Raw genomic sequence first — 22,239 nt, forward strand, 5'->3', positions numbered from 1 at the left:
GTGACCCTCTTGGAACGTCTTGGAACAACAGTCCAGTCTTCTTCTTCTTCTTCGTCCTCGTCCTCACATTCGTCGCTAGCATCAGCATCCACGGCTTGCAAAGACGGAACATCAGGTTGTGAAGAACTGGTAGAAGGAATATCTGCCTGTAAATTGTCATCAGGCTGCGTGGCATCTTCAACATCATCTCTAGGAAAATAAACTCCAGGATCATTAGAATGAATTCTGGACCAGTCAATATCTTCCTCAAAATTAGCAGATTGTGAAATCACAATTACATGTTTAGGATCAATATATTTGCTCCATTTTGAGTTATCATCAATACCCATAAATCTCAGTCTCTTTGCTACTGGACCTCCCTTTCTTCTTTGAGCTAAAGGAATGTTCACCATAGCATATGAACCAAAAATGTGGAGGTTCTTTTTTTTTGGGAAAAAAGTTTGTATTGATTTTTACAAATATTTTGGTGAAAAGGGTACATAAGTATGGAAAAAATTTTTGACAGCTACATCATACGGAAGGTGGTGCTCCCCCCGATCTCATATCTCTCTCTTACATTTTTATATATCAAAATATCATTATTACATACATATTAGCAGTTAAAGTTTACCTCAAATTCTTTAACATCTTCAATCATTTACTTTGTAACACTTCTAACCATTTCATTGTATCAACAATTGCAATATAGTTTCAATTCACTTCTGTGACCTGAGTCTCATTGCTGCCTCCTCTCCCCTGTCTGCTGGCAGAGCCATGGCCCCTCCCCCTTTCATATCTTGCGTACTGTCTCTTGTTCCGTCTAGGAGAGTCTTGTTTTTTTCCATGAAGGCTTCCGCCTCCGTGACTGTATTAATTCTCACTCTACCACCCTCCCAGAAAATCAACAGCCCTTCTGGTAATAGCCATCTGAACCAGATTTTTCTTTCATACAATTTTTTTAGCTAAAGAGGAAAACTTTTTCCTCTTATCTCTTACTTTCTTTGGTATCTGTTTCAAGATGGTTATTTCTTTATCCTTATATCTTAAAGATTCCCCCCTTTGAACCCTCAGAATTTCATCTCTTGTAGTCTTTCTAAAAAAATGTAACATGAACTTCCCTTGGAACATTGTGTGTTCTAGCATATGCTGAATTAATTCTATATATCAGGTCAATATCCCACCCTAACTGTTGTTTATCTCTTTTAATAGAGTCTGCTAACATTGTTATCATAGTCTCCCTCAAATCTTCACCATCCGTTTTGGGTATATTTTGAAATCTAAGAAAGAAAGACATCCTTTCAAATTCCATTTTTTCCATATAATTTTCAACTTCAGCATTTTCTTTTTATAATGCCTTCACCTCCTCTCTCATCCCCACAGCACTCTCCTCCAGAACGTCTACCTTCTGTCTATTTTGTGAAGTTTGTTGTTGGTTTTCTCTGAGTTGTTCATTTAAGTCCGCCAACTGCTTTTTAATTTCGTCCTGTCCCTTTATGATCATCTGGAACATTTGTTGAAACATTTCTTGAGACAGCTGTTCCCCCTCAGAAGCTTCAGGTTGTAAAAAAGAAGATAGTTGTGTTTGTTGGGGAACAGGGCTTGAGACAGAAAATGTTGGGGCTGAAGCCGGTTTAGGGGGGGGCTTCTTAGCAGGCATCACGAAGCTCAGAGAAAGTTATAAGTCTAGACAAAGAAATGGTGTCTGTAGGAATGCACCGTCAGGCGAGATCAACAGGCAGGCAAAATCCAATGTGGGATATTAATCTTTCAATACAGCTCCACGCCAGCTGAAATCATTTTTTTCCAGTCCAAGGAAAAGTATAATAAGAGATGCCTCTAGGATTCACTGGGGTATAATAATTCCAACCCAGAAAAATTTTCAAAAGAGACAGTTCATTTATAAAGGCAATAGAAAAGGGGGAAGAAAAGCCATTTTGGCTCCGCCATCCCAGAGAATCAGAGAACAACAGTTCAAAAAGTTTCCATGCATAGTTTATAAAGTCAGCTCACATTCTTTCTTTCGCAATTGTTCTAGAAAGTCATTGTCCCATTGCTTGAAAGAAGTGAATATCAAAAGGTTTTTTTTTCCAATTCTCTCTCTCTCCTCCGAAAGTGAGATCGTGTAAAGCCGCTTTTCCGAGAGGGGGGGGGAGAAATCCCCTCTCCAATCTTAACACTTTTCCAAGATCGAAGAATCTTGAGAAAGCTGCTAATCCTTATTTACTTATTTATTCAGAAAAAAAGGAGACCCCGGGGGAACTCCCCTCTCACCGCACTTCAGCTGTAGCCTTCACGTATAATGTTTCTTCTGATCTTCTCAGGATGAAGGCGCACACGGGCATGATAGCTCCGCTGTGCACCCCCTATGCCTCCCAGCTCCTAGGGCAAAGCTGGAGGCCCCCCTGCGGCTGCCGCCGCTCCAGGGGGTTCCAGCAAGCAGCCCCTTCGGCAGGACGCCCCTCCGAGGCACTAGATCAAGGGGAGCCCACCAAGATGGCGAACGGCGGACAATATGTCCGTCGTCCTCAGAAACCGAAAGTCGAATCCAAAAATGTGGAGGTTCTTGAGATCAGGCTTGTAGCAATACATCATGTAGAAAGGAGTTTGATTGATTACACTGCTCCAAGTACGGTTGACAATGTAATTTGCATATTTGATTGCCAGTATATGCTACCGAGATTGGCATCTTCTAGGAGACAACGCATCATAGTTTGTAGAACTCCTTGTCTTCTTTCTACGACTCTGTTATGAGCCGGTGTATATGGAGCGGATGTCTGATGAAGAATCCCATTCTTACGCATCCAGTCCTGGAAACGCTGAGACATGAATTCTGCACCACGGTCACTCTGGATTCTGGCGATGCGAACGTGGTATTGTGTAGAAACAAAACTTGCAAAGTCTTTAAAGATCTGAAAGGTCTCAGATTTCTCTCTCATAGGATATACAAATCGATATCTAGAATGATTATCTACAATTGTTAGAAAATACTTTCTACCACCAAATGATGGTGGGAAAGGACCCACTATGTCAGTGTGTACCAAATCAAAAATGCGTGTTGACAGGTGTGTAGTGTGTTTGGGAATTGCAGCTGCTTTGGATTTAGCTTTCCTGGAAACTGCACAATCCAAAAACACCTTATACCCCTTTAGATCCAAACCTTTTGCGAACTCCGGCATCTTTCTAAGAACAAGGAAACTGGCGTGCTCCAATCTTCTCCTTTCGTATTAAGCTTAAGACCCACCTATTCCAAGTAGCTGGCCTGGCTCAACTTTGATCTAACCATATCGCTCCTGACGGGTTTTTAATTGGATATTTTAATTATATTTAATTATTTAGGGGTTTTTTAATCACTGTATTCTAATTGTTTTTTATTCATCAGCCGACCTCCTCCTTGTGTATGTCTCGGTATATGTCTCTGTTATATGTTTGTTTTGTCCACATATTTATTTCATATGTTTCATTGTACGCCGCCCCGAGTCCTTCGGGAGAGGGTGCGGCTAAGAAATAAATATTTATTTATTTATTTATTTATTTATTTATTTATTTATTTATTTATTTATTTATTTATTTATTCTATGCCACTTGTGGATACACCTGGAATGCAAAGGTTTACCAGTTAGTGAATTTTCAACATTAACAGTTTCATGAGGAACCTCAGGCTTGCTCTGAGCAACCTGCTTCTTTTTTCTCTGTTTGTTGGCTTTAGGAGCCTTTGGAACAGTAACAGTTTCTCTCTCTGAAGCAACTCTCACTGGGCCCATGCTGTCCCTTTTTGGAGTTTGTATACTTGCCTGTGCTTTTGGCTTTAAGTAATAAACACCACCAATCAGCATGGTTCCAGCAACAATATCTCCATCTTTAACTATGTAACTTGCTTTCTCGAGGTGGTGAACCTGGAACTTTAACTCTCTAGACAAATGACTTTGACTAAGCAAATTATTGGTTGCTGAAGGTATGTAATAAACATCAGGGATGAATGTATCAAGCTCTTCAACATAAACAGTTCCTTTTCCCATGACCTTGCAAGTGTGGTTGGAGAAGGAGTACAGTTCTCGTTATTCGGGCTCCGGCTCGCCCATCTCTGTGAAAAGTTCCTTTCTGTAGGTAACGTGTACAGCTGCTCCACTATCTAAAGTCCACAAAACACGTCAGTCATACTTTGGATCAGGTTGTGGAACGTTGGTTAAGGCCAATGTTGCGAATGGAGCTTGTGGATCACGGCTTGGACCACTACGACCTTGTCTTCCGCCTCACCTCTGCCTCTGGAGTCTGTTCCTCTGGGCTGGTATGTGACGGGAGCTGGAACTCGTTGGGGACAATCCGGGGTGTCATGTCCCATACGGTTGCAGATGTAGCATCTTGGCATCCTTGAAGCGTAGCCTCTTCCTCGGAAGGGACGTCCAGCTGGAGCTTTTGATGCTGGGGGTCATTGCAGATGTGGTGTAGCTAATTTGATAGCTTCCTTCTCAATTAAAAGTCTGCATACATGATTAACAGTGCGTTGAGTAACAGTGCGTTAATCTTTGCAATGGCATCTTTCCATTCATAATTCAATGAGTTAATGATGATGCTGATCCCTGCGACCATACATCCCTGCGACCAATCCGCTCGCACAGAGAGGGCCTCCTCCAGGTGCTGTCCACTAGACAGTGTCGGGGGGCGGCGCCTAGGAGTAGAGCCTTCTCTGTGGCGGGCCCAGCCCTGTGGAATGACCTCCCTCCGGATATTAGGAATACCTCTGACCTCCGCTCCTTTCGTATTAAGCTTAAGACCCACCTATTCCAAGTAGCTGGCCTGGCTCAACTTTGATCTAACCATATCGCTCCTGACGGGTTTTTAATTGGGTATTTTAATTATATTTAATTATTTAGGGGTTTTTTAATCACTGTATTCTAATTGTTTTTTATTCATCAGCCGACCTCCTCCTTGTGTATGTCTCGGTATATGTCTCTGTTATATGTTTGTTTTGTTCACATATTTATTTCATATGTTTCATTGTACGCCGCCCCGAGTCCTTCGGGAGAGGGTGCGGCTAAGAAATAAATATTTATTTATTTATTTATTTATTTATTTATTTATTTATTTATTTATTTATTTATCTATCATTTGGATATCATCAATAACATGGCCTCTTTCTCTCAATTCACTTCTCATTCCTTTCAGTTTGGTCAAATGTCCACCAATTTGTTCACCAGGTTTCAACTTCGAACCATGGAACTCAGACATGAGCAAACATGAAGATTCAATTGAAATGGGCCTGTAGCAATCTTCTAAAATAGCCCAAATTTGTTGGGCTGTTGCATCAGGTGGAAAGGTAACCTGCAATTCAGTATCCATGGACATCAACAATGTTGTGCAAGCCCTAGTCTCTAGGTCTCTTATTGCAGGAGTCCATGGTTGGGAAGGAGGATTAAACATCATGCAATGGGTACCTTCTCTGCGAAGCAAGAGTGCAATCTCACTGATCCAGGCTTTATAATTCCGTCCTGACATCTTTAATTTTGACTCACCAGTCAAAGGAGTGACAGAAAATGCCTGTTATGGGATATGCATTTGAACAACTTGCTGTGCAGGTTGAAAAGCTGGTTGTTGAACCAGGGGTCTTGTGTTACAGATGCAGTTGGAGCTTGAGCAGCAAAATTAAATTGGCTTGCTTGAGAGGCTGGCATATGCTGGATTAAATTTTGCCTTGTTCCATCTAGGGAAAATCCAATGCCACCAGGGGGAGTTGAAGATTTAATCTTTGGAGGCATTTGCATTGTTGCTTGGCCATCTGGATGGGCTACAGATAAATTCAGCCAAGTCTGTTGCAATTCCTTTAATTGTTGCTCTAATAAATTACTTCTGCCATGCGATGGCAGTGCAGCATCACTTTTCAGCTGCAACAGACCTGTGTGCGTTGCAAAATCTGAAGAACAAAGAAGATCACGTGGCCTCTGTGACGTGTACATATCTCTCTGTTCTGATTTGCCTGACACTTTATCCACCAGGGGCTGTGTCTTAGGTTGTGGAGAAGAAGGCAAGATGGCGTCCTCAGACATTTTGGAAATGGGGAAATCTCTCCTACTTGCCTCTAATCTATCATAGTGTTTTCTAGCTTGAAAAAGCTGTTTTTCAAAACTATCTGGTCACAATAGTTTTTCATATCTTCCCCAGGACCTGGGAAGGATTCATAAGTTTCACTTTCTGCGTTGGGGTGAATTTGCTGAGCTGGCGAGGGCTTTGGCCAAGCATCAAGCATTTCATAATCTTTAAGAGATATTTGAGTGTGAGTTTGCTCTGGCAAGAAACGCTTTGGTTTAGCTCTGAGCATTTCATAATCTCTTGGAGATATTTGGGAACATGCATAATCAGAAGGAAGATTAACTGACCTCGGTCCGTAGATTTCATCTCCTGGAGCAGTCCCATCTTGTTGAGATGTTTCCCCCACAGCAGGGTCTTCACCCAGTCTGGTTACTGAAGTTTGGAAACTTGGAAGCCAGCGTGAAAAGTTTTCTACTTCTGTGTCAGAGGGAAGGGACCCCTCAGAACGTGCTTCATTTCTGCCTTTTTTCCTTTTCTTCTTCGGCATGGTTAGGAAGTTGATTTTAAGCGTACCTTAGTAGCTATAAATCATTCCTTTCCTAATTGGGCTAGCCGCTTTTTATCTCTTTTAGAGATAGCTTAACAAGGAAAAAGGCTGTTTATTAAGAAACCATCGTCTGCTGCCAATATGAGAAGGAATGGAAAGTTTCCCTTCCCCCTTCGATTGAGGTGCGGACTGTCACCCCTCCTTGTTAGCATATCTCCAGATAAGAAATAAAACCCGAGAACATGTTCTAATTAAAAAGAAACTTTAATATAAAAATAAAAATAAACAACTCTATCTAATTGTTACATTTTGGCAAGAGCAATTGTCGCCCACCTTCTTGGCAGACAAACAGAAGAATCAAAAGTCTCTGGAATGTGTGTGAGCAGGCACAGTACATCACTTGCTGATAAGGCCAGTGACCTGCGCAATACATCTTCAGCTCGGCTAGCAAACAATTAATGCAATGACAAGGTTATGGTACGCCCAAGTACTTGTTTCAATTTCCACTTCTTGTACATTATCAAATAAATCCATTGAGGCCCAAATCATATCGATTCTCGAGAATGGTAAATGTCTATTTGAATAGAAAGTATATTGTTTTTTTGTAGGATTTCTTTCTCTCCAGACATCTTTTAAGTTTATTTCATCCATCATCCTGAAGAAGGACTTTAGGAGTGTTTTTCGATTTGGTTTTATTGTTTTATGTGTTTTATAATCCATGTTCTGATTTGTAATGCCATTAAAATCTCCCATTATACAAATGTCAACATAGTCCAAGTCACAGATTTTCTTGTGGAGTTTTTTATAAAATTCATCTTGTTTTTCATTAGGTGCATAAATTGCAATTAAAAGTATTTTCCTAGTATTATCCATAATTTCCACCATCAAGATTCTTCCGTCTTCATCTGTATAAATTTGTTTCGCTGGAATTTTGTCTTTAATATAAAAGATCACTCCTCTTTTCTTGCAATCCGCCAAAGAGGTAATTTTTTTCCCAAGTTTTGGTTGTACCAAAAGTGACCATATCTTTGTTGAATATGTACTTCTTGTAAGCAAATTATGCCTAATTTTACCTTTTCTAATTTGTGAAATGTTTTCCTTCTTTTAATTGCCTAGTTAAGTCTATTTATATTAATTGTAAGCATTTTTTTCTTCCATCGTTATGTTTTATATATAGGATTTATGGCTCTAGCTGATCTTGGTTCCCATTGTTCTCTGATATCTGCACCCCCTGTGGCACCTTTTTCAATATCAATCCCACCTACGGCGCCTTCCATCTTCTCAGTTTCAGTTATGGGTGTATCTAACAGTTGCACCAGTAGTTCTTCTTTTCCAGTCTTCTCGGCCTTTCCTCTCAGATGTTCTGTATAGAAGGCTTCTGCTTTTTCAATTGTATCAATTCTGTACCTTTGTCCTTTCCATAGAAATATTAAACCTTCCGGTATCAGCTATCTATAGTTAACTCCTATCTTAAGTAGAATTGTAGTCAGGAATTGATGTTTTCTTCTCTTCTCTCTCACTCTTCTTGGAATTTGCTTTAAGACTACAATCTCCTTGCCTTTGTATTCCAATATTCTATCTCTTGTTTTCTAGTTTCATCATCCATAGTTGAATATTTTCTATCTTTCCATCTGTCTTGGCTCTTTTTTGTTCTATATTCCCAATTCACTGATCCATTGTCTCCATCCTCTTTTCCATAATTTCAGACCTCTTTACAAGTGTATCTAGTTTTTCGTCGGTGCTTATTTGTAGTTTTTGTATTGCTTGCATAGTTTCCTCTAATGATGGAGCCTTCTCTTTTTCCTGTTGAATCATTGTCTGTATTGATCTTTGTCCTCCTGCCAGAGAGGAGGCAGGAGTCGTTGTTGCAGAGCCCAATGGTGTTGTCTTTCTACTCATCTTCCTGATTTTATTCTCTCTTTTTATTTTCATAACTCAATCCAATTAAGATTGACTATAAGGGAAAAAAGAAAGGGGAAAGAAAAAAGGGAGAAAAGAGAGAAAAAGATATCCCAGATGATCACTGGGATATCTCAAAAATGTAGAACAAAAAGAGCAAATAAGTAGAAAAAATAGGCAAGAAGGTCTATAATATAAGAAATGTAGTAAAAAACAAAACAAAAAGACAATAAAAATCTTAACCACCTTGTCCAATTAGTTCCAAATCATAAGGTTCAACTTAAAGAAAGAGAAAAAAGAAAAAAGAAGAATAGGGGAACTGGAACATTATAAAAATGGAAGGGGAATAAAAAGGAAAAATAAAAATTTTTGCTTGCAGATTTCTTTAATTCAGTCCATTTAGATTTAAAAACAAACCATCCAGATGTCTCATATATCTCAAATATCTCAAAAAGGTAGGAAGAAGAGAAAAAAACAATATTCAACACTTCAAAACTTCAACAAAAAAGAGGAAAAAGGGCAAACAAAAAGAAATCATCACATCCCAGACAAAGTAATGTAAACACTGTCAGCAAGAGAGAGAGAGAGAGAGAGAGAGAGAGAGAGAGAGAGAGAGAAAAGAGAAGAGAAAGTTCAAAGTTTTTTCCCCTTTAATGTAGAGGTTTTTCCAAGGTCACTCCAATTTTCCCTTATATGTTTTCATTCATCTTCCAAAATAGGTTTCCAGACACTAAAGATCCACAAGAAACACCTGCATAAACAACTGTGTTCTTGCCTCTTATCAGGTCTTAACTTTGAATGAAAGAGTTTCTCTCTAAACAATTCCAGCGGTAAGAATTGGCAACTTTGTTTCAAGATCTGCTAGGTGGCAGTATTAAATTATATCCAATCTCAAGCCTCTTATAACTCTGCCTTTAGAAAGAGATATTCAAAGGAAAAAACCCAAGGAGTAAAAAGGTAATAAGGAAAGGAAATTTTTTTAGGGCAATTTAAAAAAAAGGATAAATCCATTCAATTCACTTCCAAAAATCAAGAAGTTAGAAATAAAGAGAAAGCTCCAACAATGAATCCACTTTAAACTATAGCGAAAGTCCAGCCTAGCTTCCGATAATAAAAAAAAAAGGGGGGGAAACGAATGGTTTCAATTAAGCATGCTTAAAAACACCGCTGAGTCTCTGGTAATTCTCTATTTTGCCTTAAGTCTCCAAATTTAGGGTGTTCTCTTTGCAATAAAAAAATTAGAAAAAGTCTCACCAAAATGGCATGCTTCTCTCTCCTGCTCTTGCTTTACGGAGCTGTCAGCAGCTTCAGCAGCCCAGGGGTTGGCAATTGATCGCCGGCAAAGGGGGCTTTTTCTGGATCTCCAGAGACTTTGCAGGTGTCTCTGGATCCCACGGATGTTCCCCTTTCTCTCAGTGTCTCTTTGGGATGGATTGGGTCCCGACTGCACCGTCCAGATGATCTGGATTCAATGGCTAACCCGGATTAACCAGAAAACCGCAGTATCGCTGTGACGCGTAGCTCCTCCCCCCAGGAGATCGTAGTTTTGAAGCAAATACCAAGAAAAGTGAAAGAATCGAGAAGAGAATACCAATTTTTGACTAAAATTCTACTCAAAAAAGGTGTTAATTACAAATGGTTGCTACCAGAAGGTTTAATGTTTGTATGGCAAGGACAAAGATACAGAATAGACTCAATTGAAAAAGCAGAAGCATTCTTTGAAGAACATCTCAGAGGGAAGTTCAAGGAGACTGGACATAAGGAATCAGTGACAGAACTACAAGCGGTGTCTTCAGCCTCAACTGAAAAAGAAGAAGGAGCTGTAGGCGGGATTGAGATAGTAGAAGGAGCTGTAGGTGGCGCGGACTTTAGAGAACCATGGGAACCTAGAGCCACCAGAGCAATAAATCCTATGTATAAAACATAAACATGGAAGAGAAGAAAATGATTTCAATTAATATAAATGAACTCAATTCATCAAATAAAAAAAGAAAATATTTCACAAATTAGGGAAACTAAAATTGGATATAATTTGTCTATAAGAAGTGCATATTCAAAAGCAACATGAACATTTATTAAGGCAGCCAAAGCTGGGGAAAATATTTACTTCATTGGCAAACTGTAAGAAAAGAGGAGTGATTCTTTACATTAAAGATACAATCCCAGTGGAACAAATCTATACAGATGATGATGGAAGAATCCTGATGGTGGAAATTATGGACAATAATAAGAAAAAGCTACTAATAGCAATCTACGCGCCTAATGATGAATTTTACAGAAAACTACACAGGAAAAAAATAGATGTGGATTACTCAAATATTTGCATGATGGGAGACTTCAATGGAATTGTAGATAAGAACATGGACTATAACTCACAAAAAAACCCCAAAAAGTTAAATAAAAAGATGCTCCCTAAATTCTTCTTTAAAATGATTGATGAGATGGGTTTAAAAGATGTTTGGAGAGAGAGAAACCCTACTAAAAAACAATATACTTTTTATTCAAACAGACATTTATCTTATTCCAGAATCGATATGATTTGGGTAGTGACTGAACCGGCCTACAATATACAGGAAATTGAGATTGAAACAAGTACTTGGGCAGATCACAATCTGCCCAAGTGATTGGAGGTGATTGGCTTCCTGGAGGATGGCGGTCAGCCTCTGAGCTCCGTGCGTTCACGGGGCTCCTTTTGACCAGGCTGGGTTGCTGCTGGCCCTCTATACGAACTGGAGGACCAAGAACCTACTCAATGACCACCCCGGCTTATTTCAGGACCCTAGTGGTCCCCCTGGGTGGTCGGACGGCACAGGAGAGTGGAGGAAAAGAAATCTGCACTTGAAACCTGTAGTGAGCCGGGAAATGGCGGAAGGCGCGCTGGCGCGCCGGCATACTCCAGGGTTGCAGGCGTCGACGGCTGTTGGAGCTGGCGTTTTGGCTGTTATGAACTGTCCACGAACTGTTTTGCCAGCGTTGCTGGCGCTTATGTGAGCCACGACAACTACGACAGCCCGAGGTGAGATCAGCTATGCCCTGAGCGGCTAGCGACGGGGGACGCGATGGCGTCCCATACGAGGGATGGCGGAGGGAGGCGGCGGTGGCGGTGGCGGCCCGGACGATTATCAGCGCCAAACACCAGATCCCCGACCCGCTGGGAGCCCCGAGCCTACCAGAAGCCCAGTGGAGGTTGTGTGAGGACTGAACTGGGCTGGAAACATCGGAGGCGCCGGAGGATGTTGGAGGGCGCCGGAGGCCGGCGGAAGGCTGGCGGAAGGCCGGAGAGAAGAACAGAGGCCGGCTGAAATGGCGCGGAAGCGGTGCTGGGGCTTGGAAGGATCGCGGGGAGCCGTTGACCCCCCCCTCGCCCACTACGGTTCATCTGCTTGCCCTTTTATGGATTATAAGATCTGCTTAACCCCCTTCCATTGAGGACTGTAGATCACTGGCTCTTCCTATTTCTTTAGTCACCTCTCTCGTCTTGGAACCTGGGCTGCCATTCTGCTATGATTCCTAACGGGTAGATTTATTTAACACCTCTAGCACCCAGAATTCGACCTTTAGCCCTGTGTATTATCATGTATTTGAGGTCTGACCTTATTTTACTGCGAGAGTCCCCCCTCTCGCAGGCATGGCCCTCCGCCCTTACAAGGGCCCACCTCGAGGACGGATGCATTAATCCAGAGAGGTGGAGAAAGAGGAGGTTTAGGGGGTTTCTGTGTAAATGTCTGTCAACTGTTTTAGGGGGATCCAGGGTGGGGGGAGGGGTTAGCCAGACCAGGAATGGGGGCAGAGCCAGGCGAACAGGTGGGACTGGGGGGGGAAGAGAGCAGAGTGGGGGAGGGGAATGAGAACGTCGTTCCTTCAGAGGGTTCCTATATTCCAACAGTCATAGGAAGGGGTTGATGCGAGGACAGAAGGAGATTCTGCAGTCGGTTGGGAGACCGTGGGTGCTGGATACGCCCGGTCGTTTGTACCAACCCCCGCACTCTAGGTGGCCAGGGTTTACAGAACCAGGGCATGAGGCTGATGTTGTGTAACGCAAGGTCCGTTGTTAATAAGGCCCCCCTCATCCATGACCTGGTTTCTGAGGGGGAGCCGGACCTTGCAGGGATCACGGAAACCTGGTTGGGCCACGAGGGGGGTTTACCCCTCGTGGAAATGTGCCCACCAGGATACCGTGCATTCCATCAGCCTCGTGCCCGGGGTAGGGGTGGCGGGGTAGCGGTCATTATACGGGAAGGCCTGGCACCGAGAGAATTCACCGTACCTCAGATATCCGGGTGTGAGACTCTAGGTGTGAGATGGGGCCGAGGGAGTCAGTTGGGCCTGCTGATTGCATACTTGGCTCCTCGCTATGCATCAGCGGCCCTGCCAGAGCTCCTCGAGATGATTGCGGAGATGGCGGTTGAGACACCCAGACTATTAGTTATGGGGGACTTCAACCTGCCATCGACGGGCGAATCATCCGAGGTAGCTCGGGAGTTCATGGCTTCCATGACAGCCTTGGACCTGACCCAAATAATTCAGGGCCCCACACACGAGGGAGGCCACAAGCTGGACCTTGTTTTTATCTCTGGTTGGTGGAAGAGTGATCTGGGAATAGGGGATCTGGTTATTACTCCCCTGTCATGGTCAGATCACTCGCTTCTCCGACTTGACTTCCCTGACGCTACCCCCCATCACGGGGAGGCGGAACCAGAAGATCTTAGATGGTTCCGCCCCAGGCGACTGATGGAACCAGATAGGTTCCAGACGGAGCTTGGGCCACTTCCTGTAGCCCTGACCCGCTCCCGGATGGAGGACCTGGTGGCTGCATGGAATAGTGCGGCGACCGAGGCCTTGGAATGGGTTGCGCCCTTGCGGCCTCTCCGGTGGCAGCGAACCACCCTGGCCCCTTGGTTTACCGAGGAGCTGAGGGTGATGAAGCGCCACAAGAGACGCCTAGAGAGCAGATGGAGATCCTCTCGCGCCGAATCTGACCGAACACAGGTAAGAGCCCATTTCCGGACCTACCTTGTGGCACTAAGGGTGGCTAAACATCGATATTATGCCACTCTTATTGCGTCCGCAGAAAACCGCCATGCCGCCCTGTTTCGGGTGACCCGCTCCCTCCTTTCACAGGGGCCGCGGGAAGCCCCTTTGCAGGGTAGGGCAGAGGAATTTGGGGAATATCTGCAGGACAAAATCGCTCAGATCCGGATCTTTAGTGATCTAGGGGAGACACCGGAGGCGAGTCTTGAGGTACCTCTCTGGGAGGAGTTTGACTCTGTTGCCGCCAAGGACATGGATAGGTTACGCGGGTGACTGCGGGCCACCACATGTTTATTGGACCCGTGTCCCTCCTGGCTTGTACTGGCAGCCTGGGAGGTTACACGAGACTGGCTCCTGGGACTGGTGAACGCCTCGCTGAGGGAGGGGTTCCTACCAGCCGCCTTGAAAGAGGCGGTGGTGAGGCCCCTACTTAAGAGGCCTTCTCTGGACCCAGCAGAGTTAGCCAATTATCGTCCTGTCTCCAACCTTCCCTTTTTAGCGAAGGTTGTTGAGAGTGTGGTGGCACAACAGTTCCCTCGACACCTGGAGGAAATGGTTTATCTAGACCCACGCCAGTCCAGTTTCCGGCCGGGTCACAGCACTGAGACGGCTTTGGTCGCGTTGGTGGATGATCTCTGGAGGGTGAAAGATGGGGGTTGCTCCTCCATCCTAGTCCTGTTAGATCTCTCAGCGGCTTTCGATACCATCGACCATGGTATCTTATTGCGTCAGCTGGAGGGGATGGGGGTGAGGGGCACCGTATTGCGGTGGTTCTCCTCCTTCCTCTTCGGTCGGTCGCAATGTGTGTTGACAGGGGAGCAGAGGTCGACCCTGAGGCCACTCACGTGCGGAGTGCCGCAGGGGTCGGTCCTCTCACCTCTCCTGTTCAACACATACATGAAACCGCTGGGCGAGATCATTCGAGGTTTTGGGGTTGAGTGTCATCTGTATGCAGATGACACTCAGCTATACATCTCTACCCCGAACCACCCCAACGAAGCCGTCGAGGTGATGTCCCGGTGTCTGGAAGCCGTCCGGGTCTGGATGGGTGACAACAGACTCAAACTCAACCCTTCCAAGACGGAGTGGCTGTGGCTACCGGCGCCCCGCTTTAGCCAGTGTATTCCATCTCTGGCCATTGGGGGGGGGGAACAATTGCCCCCGGTGGATAGGGCGCGCAATTTGGGCGTCCTCCTAGATTCCCGGCTGGTGCTGGATGATCATGTGACGGCCGTGGCTGGGAGGGCATTCCACCAGGTGCGCCTGGTGCGCCAATTGCGCCCCCTACTAGAGCGGGACGCCCTTCACACAGTCACTCAGGCCCTGGTGAATTCCCGTCTTGATTACTGTAACGCTCTCTACATGGGGCTCCCCTTGAGATGCACCCGTAGGCTCCAGCTGGTTCAGAATGCAGCCGCGCGGGCAATTATGGGGAGTACTAGGTACTCCCATGTAACACCGTTCCTGCGCGAGCTGCACTGGCTGCCTGTGGCTTTTCGGGTGTGTTTCAAGGTGTTGATTGTCATCTTTAAAGCGCTCCATGGCTCGGGACCTAGTTATCTGCGGGATCGCATCCTACCCCATACATCCCTGCGACCAATCCGCTCTCACAGAGAGGGACTCCTCCGGGTACCTTCCGCTAAGCAATGCGGGTGGGCGGTGCCCAGGAGTAGGGCCTTCTCTGTGATGGGCCCAACCCTCTGGAACGACCTCCCCCCCGATATTAGAACTACCGTTGACCTCCGCTCCTTCCGTAAGAAACTCAAGACCCACCTGTTCCGACTAGCCGGCCTGGCCCATTTGTAATCATAAGTAACATCTATTACTGACCTTCCTGGATGGCTTTTTAAATTTTAAATTTTGGGGTTTTAAATTGGTTTTTAGATTGTTTTTAGCTATTAATTAGTTTGGGTTAATATACAGACTGTATGTTTACGTTGTTTGTCTGGGTTTTCGTGTTGTGCTCTGTTGTCTTTATATATGCGATGTCTGTACACCGCCCCGAGTCCCTGCGGGGAGAGGGGGTGGTTTATAAATGTAATAAACTCAAACTCAAACTCACAATACAATGACAATTAAATGGAGAGGACAAAGAAAAAGATCTAGGTGGACACTAAATAATACCATATTAAAAGAGAAAGACTTTGTACAGAAAATTCAAAAGGAATTGGCCTTCTTCTTTAAGGAAAATAGGAAAGAGGAGACATCAATGCAAAACCTCTGGAATACAATGAAGGCCTATACTAGAGGCCTAATAATTGACTATACAAGGAAGAGAAATATAAGGAAAAGACAAACACTTAAAGGACTTGACAATGAATATAAGGGTCTTGAGAAAGAACTCCAGAATTCCCTCCCAAAAGAAGGCTATTAAAGTAAGAATGGATGTGATTAAACACAAAATTAAGTTAATGGAAAAGGAGAAATTAGCCCAAAAAATTAGGGATGCTAAGCAGAATTATTTTGAAAATGCTAATAAACCAGGAAGATGGTTGGCATACCAATTGAGAAAAGAGAGAGACTCAAAGAAGATACTGCAGTTAATGGATGAACAAGGGCAGACCTGTTATGGGAATGAAGAGAAGAAACAATTATACAAGATTACTACGGTAAACTATATGACCAATGGAATATAGAAGAGGCAGGAGTGAAACAATACTTACAGGAAGCCAACTTACCACAGATACCCAAAGAAACTGCAATAATGTTAGAAGGCAAAATAACTATGATGGAGCTAACCGAAGCACTTAAAAAACAAAAGAATGGGAAGGCCCCGGGCCCAGATGGGCTACCAGCAGAATTTTATAACACCCTGCAGGAATCGTCGTCTCTTCCATTATTAGAAGTAATGAACGAGGTGATGTTAGAGAGGAGAATACCTAAATCATGGTCTGAAGCATATATTACACTTTTACCAAAAGAGGAGGCCGATTTACTACAAATCAATAACTACAGACCAATTTCCCTGTTAAACTCAGACTATAAGTTGTTTGCCTCAATATTGGCAGAATGACTTAAAAAATACTTAAGCAGTTTTATTTACTCTGATCAAAATGGGTTTCTGCCAAAGAGACAAATTAACGATAATATGAGGATAATTTTAGACACGTTGGAATCTTATGAGGCACATCCTGAAAACAATTGGCATTGATATTCTTGGATGCTCAGAAGGCATTTGACAACGTGAATTGGCATTTTATGTTGTTACAACTGGAACACATGGGTTTTGGCGAGAAATTTATTCAAGCCATACAAACTATATATTATAAACAAACAGCAAAGATAATGATAAATGGAGATTTGACAGAGCCTATTGAAATAAAGAAAGGAACAAGACAAGGCTGCCCATTATCACCATTACTTTTTGTTTTAACATTAGAAGTTTTAAATAAAAATGTCAGAGAAGGAAAAGAAATAAAAGGAATGAAAATTAAAAAGGAAGAATACAAGCTACAAGCATTCGCAGATGACTTGGTCTTCATCCTAGAGGATCCATTAGAAACAGCATCTAAATTGATAGAAAGAATAGAAGAATATGGGAAAGTAGCAGGAATGAAAATAAATAAAAACAAAACGAAGACCTTGACAAAGAATATACCAACAAGGCAAAAGGAAGAGTTAGCGGAAACTTTGGAGATGCAAGTTACAAATAAGGTTAAATATTTGGGGATATATTTAACAGCAAGATGCAGTGTTCTCAAAGATAACAACTACTATAACCTTAAACAACAGATTGCGATGGACTTGAAGAAATGGGAAAATTTACAATTATCAATGATAGGGAGAATATCTACAATTAAAATGAACATTCTACCTAGAATCTTTTATCTGTTCCAGACGATTCCAATTAGACTAGGGAAGGAATATTTCAATGATTTAAATAAAATAGTGTTGAAGTACATATGGCAGGGGGAAAAAACAAGAATAAAATTAAAATTGTTACAAGATGCAAGAACAAGAGGAGGATTTGGCCTGCCCAATTGGGAACTATTCTATCAGGCTGCAAGTTTGATGTAGGTTAAAGAATGGATAACACTAAGGAATACCAGATTATTGACTCTTGAAGGACATGCTGGGATGGCATGCCTTTTTATGGTACAAGGGAACTAAAACAAGGGGTATTTTAGAAGACATTACCTACGGGAGGCCTTGTTATTAAATTGAGAGAAGGTTAAAAGACAATATTATATAAAAATTCCAGTCTGGCTATCAACGATTGAAGCTTTTTCATATGCAATAATATACAAAAAGGAACAAACAGTTACATATGGTGAAATATTGAATGCAGAGGGTGAACTTAAACCTATGCAAGAATTGGAAAAGGAAGGTATAAAGATGAATTGGTTTTCATATATGCAAATACAAGCTAGATATGACAAGGATTGTAAAGAGGAAGGTTTTTATGATAAAATGACGGAGTTAGATAAAATTTTGATAGGTACTGATGAAAAGGTAATTCAAAAACTCTATGAGCACTTGCTAGAGGTTAAGTTAGAAGAAGAACAGGTTAAAGGATCTATGATAGCCTAGGAGAAAAATTTTGGGCATGGGATTGAACTAAAGAAGTGGCCGAAACTGTGGTCTCAAAACTACAAAAGACAATGTCAACAGCATATAAAGAAAATTTGTATAAGATATTTTACAGGTGGCATTTACCCCCACGAGAATTGCAAGAATGTTCAAGAACAAATCAGAAAAGTGTTGGAAATGTCATCAGATACCAGGTTCATATTACCATATGTGGTGGACTTGCGTAGAAGCTAAGAGATATTGGACTAAGATTCACATTTGGTTGGAGAAAATGACAAAAAAAACGCATAGACTATAAACCAGATACTTTTTTATTGGGAATTATATCAGAAATATACAACAAAGATTTTAAATATTTGATTGTAAATGTTTTAACAGCAGCTATAATTGTATTTGCAAAAAATTGGAAAAATGAGAAAATACCAATGTAGGAGGAAATTATCCAAAAAATAATGGAACGTGCGGAAATGAGTAAATTGACATTTGAAATTAGAGAACAAGAAGCTGAACAATTTTATAAGGTTTGGGATTTGTTTTATCAAGGGGTAGATAAAAAATCATGGTAACGGAAAATATTGAAGAATTTTTTATATTTTAAGAATAATAGAATGATATATGCAGTACTATAAGGGTTTAGCATTGTTAAACAGATTAAAATGATGTAATGGAATGATGTATGCATGAATTTAATATTTAGAATATTATATTTAAAATTAAGGAATAATAATTATAGTTGAAGAATTGATATATGACAATAAGGTACTTATGTTTATCTATTGAACAATTTGTGATTTGATATATAATTATAAGTGGTGACCTTGGAAAGGACGCACAAAATTTTGTAACCAAACGACACGCTATATGAAATGGGAGAAGGTTGTATATGTGTATGTTTTTGTTTGTTTTTGTTTTTGTTGTCTTTAGTTTAAAAAATTTTAAAAAAACTTTTCAAAAAAAATCTAAAAGCCTTAAAAACCTCTAGAAAGCTGTCTCCCAAATAGGTCCGCTTGGCCCAGTACTTCAACCACTTCAGTTTCGCACTATGGTATCTCCCAGGGGGAAAATACTTTCTGACCAATGTCATCTCACTACTGCCCCAATACAACAGTTCCAAAGTTGAAATTATTAGCTCAGTTGTCCACTCCAAAAAACTAACTGCCCTCCATCACAAGAGCAGAGATGAAAACCACCCTGCAAATTCAAGTTACTGACAGCAGTGAAAGGGGTATTAGAAAAAGATGACAGGTTCAGAACCCGCAAGGCTGAATGCACCGTTCGGGATGGTTTAGCCTGGGTTGGTACCAAATTGTACATCCTAGATAACCAGTGCACCCTGATCCTACAAAGAAACCATGACTCAAAAAGTAGCAAGGCATTTTGGCTTTATAAAAACTCTGCATCTAGTGAAACACCAATTCTGGTGGCCAAAGGACATTGAGAACTATGTGGCTAGCTATCCTATCTGCTCATCAGCCAAAAGGTTCTAGAGGAAAAAACCCAGGCCTCTGACAGTTAGTGGCCAAACTCCAAGCATGCTGGAAAGAAATTGCCATGGACTTTATAGTGGAGTTACCAGAAAGCTCAGGAAACAAAGTAATTCTTGTGATAACTGACCACTTCTGCAAACTAATGCACTGTATGCCTTGCCCCAAGATCTCCCCAGCACATACCCTGGCCAAACTCTGGAATAATATCTGAGATGCTACATTAACTGCCAGTAAAACAACTGGGATGACCTTCTTCCTTTTGCAAAGATAGCCTACAATAATGTAGTATACTACAGCATTGGCCTTATGCCAATGTTGTAAGGCCAATGTCACAATGGACCAAGATTTTATGACTATACAAGAACTACCCTAAGTCAAATCTGCGCGAGCTGCACTGGCTACCTGTGGTTTTTCGGGTGCGTTTCAAGGTGCTGATTACCATCTTTAAAGCGCTCCATGGCACGGGACCTAGTTACTTGCGGGATCGCATCCTCCCACATACATCCCTGCCGCCAATTCGCTCACACAGGGAGGGACTTCTCCTGGTGCCGTCCACTAGGCAATGCCAACGGGCGACACCAAGGAGTAGGGCCTTCTCTGTGATGGGCCCAACCCTCTGGAATGACCTCCCCCCCGACATTAGAACCACTTCTGACCTCCGCTCCTTCCGGCAAAAATTGAAGACTCACCTGTTCCGATTAGCAGGCCTGGCATAATTACAACTGTCCCTCCTGGCAAATGTATTATTATCTGGTTATTTTAGGGTTTTTTAATCTGTTGTGTCTGTTTTAGGGATTTTAAAAAATTATATTTATTCAGCTTTGTACAGTTCTTTTAATTGCATTTTAACCTCCTCCAAACTGTACATATTTAATTTTTTATTGTATTTTTGTGATATTCTCTATGGACTGTACACCGCCCCGAGTCCCTTCTGGGAGAGGGGGCGGTCTAGAAGCACAAATAAATTGAAATTGAATTGAAATTGAATTGAATTGAAATCACAAGCCAACTTGTGGTTGAGTACCCCAAGTCAACCACAAGCCAATTAGCAGACTGGATTGCGGAACTTCAAAGCACCAGTGTCCACAAAACCTGAGAAAAGGCTTGAGAAATGTACAGAAAAGAAGCTCTCAAAAAGTGCCCCAAGCCAAAAGACTTTAACAATGGTGACAGAATCTATCTGCCAACCAAATGCCTCCAGTGCAGGCAGCACATGAAAAATCAGGTCTCAAATATATTGGGCCTTTCCCAATTAGTAAAATCATCAGTGTAGTACCCAAATCTCTCAGATGCATCTATCCAGTATTTCACTTAGCCTATTAAAACCAGCAATGACTTCTTCTTTACAATGAAACCACCTCCAATCCCCATCCTAATCAAAATGGAGCAACATTTCAATGTTAAAGATATTTTAGATTCCTGTAAACATAGATGGGCAGTTCAATATTTAATTGCTTGAAAGGATTTCCTGCCATCTGAAACAGGATGGGTTGATGTCCAACATATCAGAACCCCTAAACTTCTCCACAAATTCTACAACAGTTACCAGATCTGGAGCCTTCCTATCGGCTGAAGAGGCTTTTCTGGAAGGCTTCTGACAGCGAAACAGAAGCTAGGAGGTGTTGTGTGCACCCTTGCTTGATTTTTAACCATGTGCTTTCCCCACCAAGTGCAATCAGATGCAATGGAGTGGGTGGGGTCTTAACTAGGGCTTATTTGGGGGGCATGTGAAAAAAAATCAAGCAGGGCTTATTTTTTGATAGGTCTTATTTTGGGGGAAACGCAATATGACTGTTTTACACACTACCACTATGGCATTCCCATGGTCATGCAATCAAAATATGGGCACAACTGGCATGTTTTTATGACACTTGCTGTTGTCCCAGGGTCATGTGATCACCTTTTGCAAACATCTGACAAGCAAAATCAATGTGGAAGCCAGATTCATTAAAAATGTGTTACTAACTTAACAACTACAGTATTTCACTTAAAAATTATGGCAAAAAGGCAGAAATGGGGCAAAATTCACTTAACAACTATTTTGTTTAGCAACAGAAATTTTGGGCTCAATTGTGGTTACCTCAACTTATAATTACAACTGAGACCAGAATTTAAATCACAAGTCATTGTGGTTGTAAGTCAAACCAGACTCATGTCTGCCACTGGTTTACATATTTACAACTGAAAAAAAGATTTAAATTAGACAAAAAGAGCTATGGGTTTGACTCTGTTAAAAATGAATTGGAAATCCTACTATGTGATAGTGATGAACAGATCATTGGTAAGATCTATAAAACACTATTGAATTTGGAAAGTGAATACGTTAAGCATTGTATGATTCAGTGGGCAAGGAACTTTGAATAGAATATAAAGTTTGAACAATGTAAGAATATGTGGGCAAAAGATTTAAAATTTACATTAAATTGCAATTTAAAATAAAAATTTAAAAGATGATATATCATTGGTATTTAACACCAGATAAGTTATCAAGAATGTATAAAGGTATTTCATATTAGTATAGTCTTTATTGTCATTGTACAAAATAAATACAATGAAATTGGTTTTAGCCTCACTGGTGCAAAATTATAGCGGAAACAAAAAAAGAAAGAAAAAGAAAAAACTAGTCATACGTTTCTGCATGTGCATGGAGTGATTGTGGTTGTATTTAAAAGTTTCATTTCAAATGAAAGCTGGAAATGTAAATGTAAAGAAGGGACATTTTATCATTTATGGTGGACATAT

Source organism: Natrix helvetica (genome assembly GCF_964273705.1).
Source record: "Natrix helvetica genome assembly, chromosome: 2".
Classification (NCBI taxonomy): domain Eukaryota; kingdom Metazoa; phylum Chordata; class Lepidosauria; order Squamata; family Natricidae; genus Natrix; species Natrix helvetica.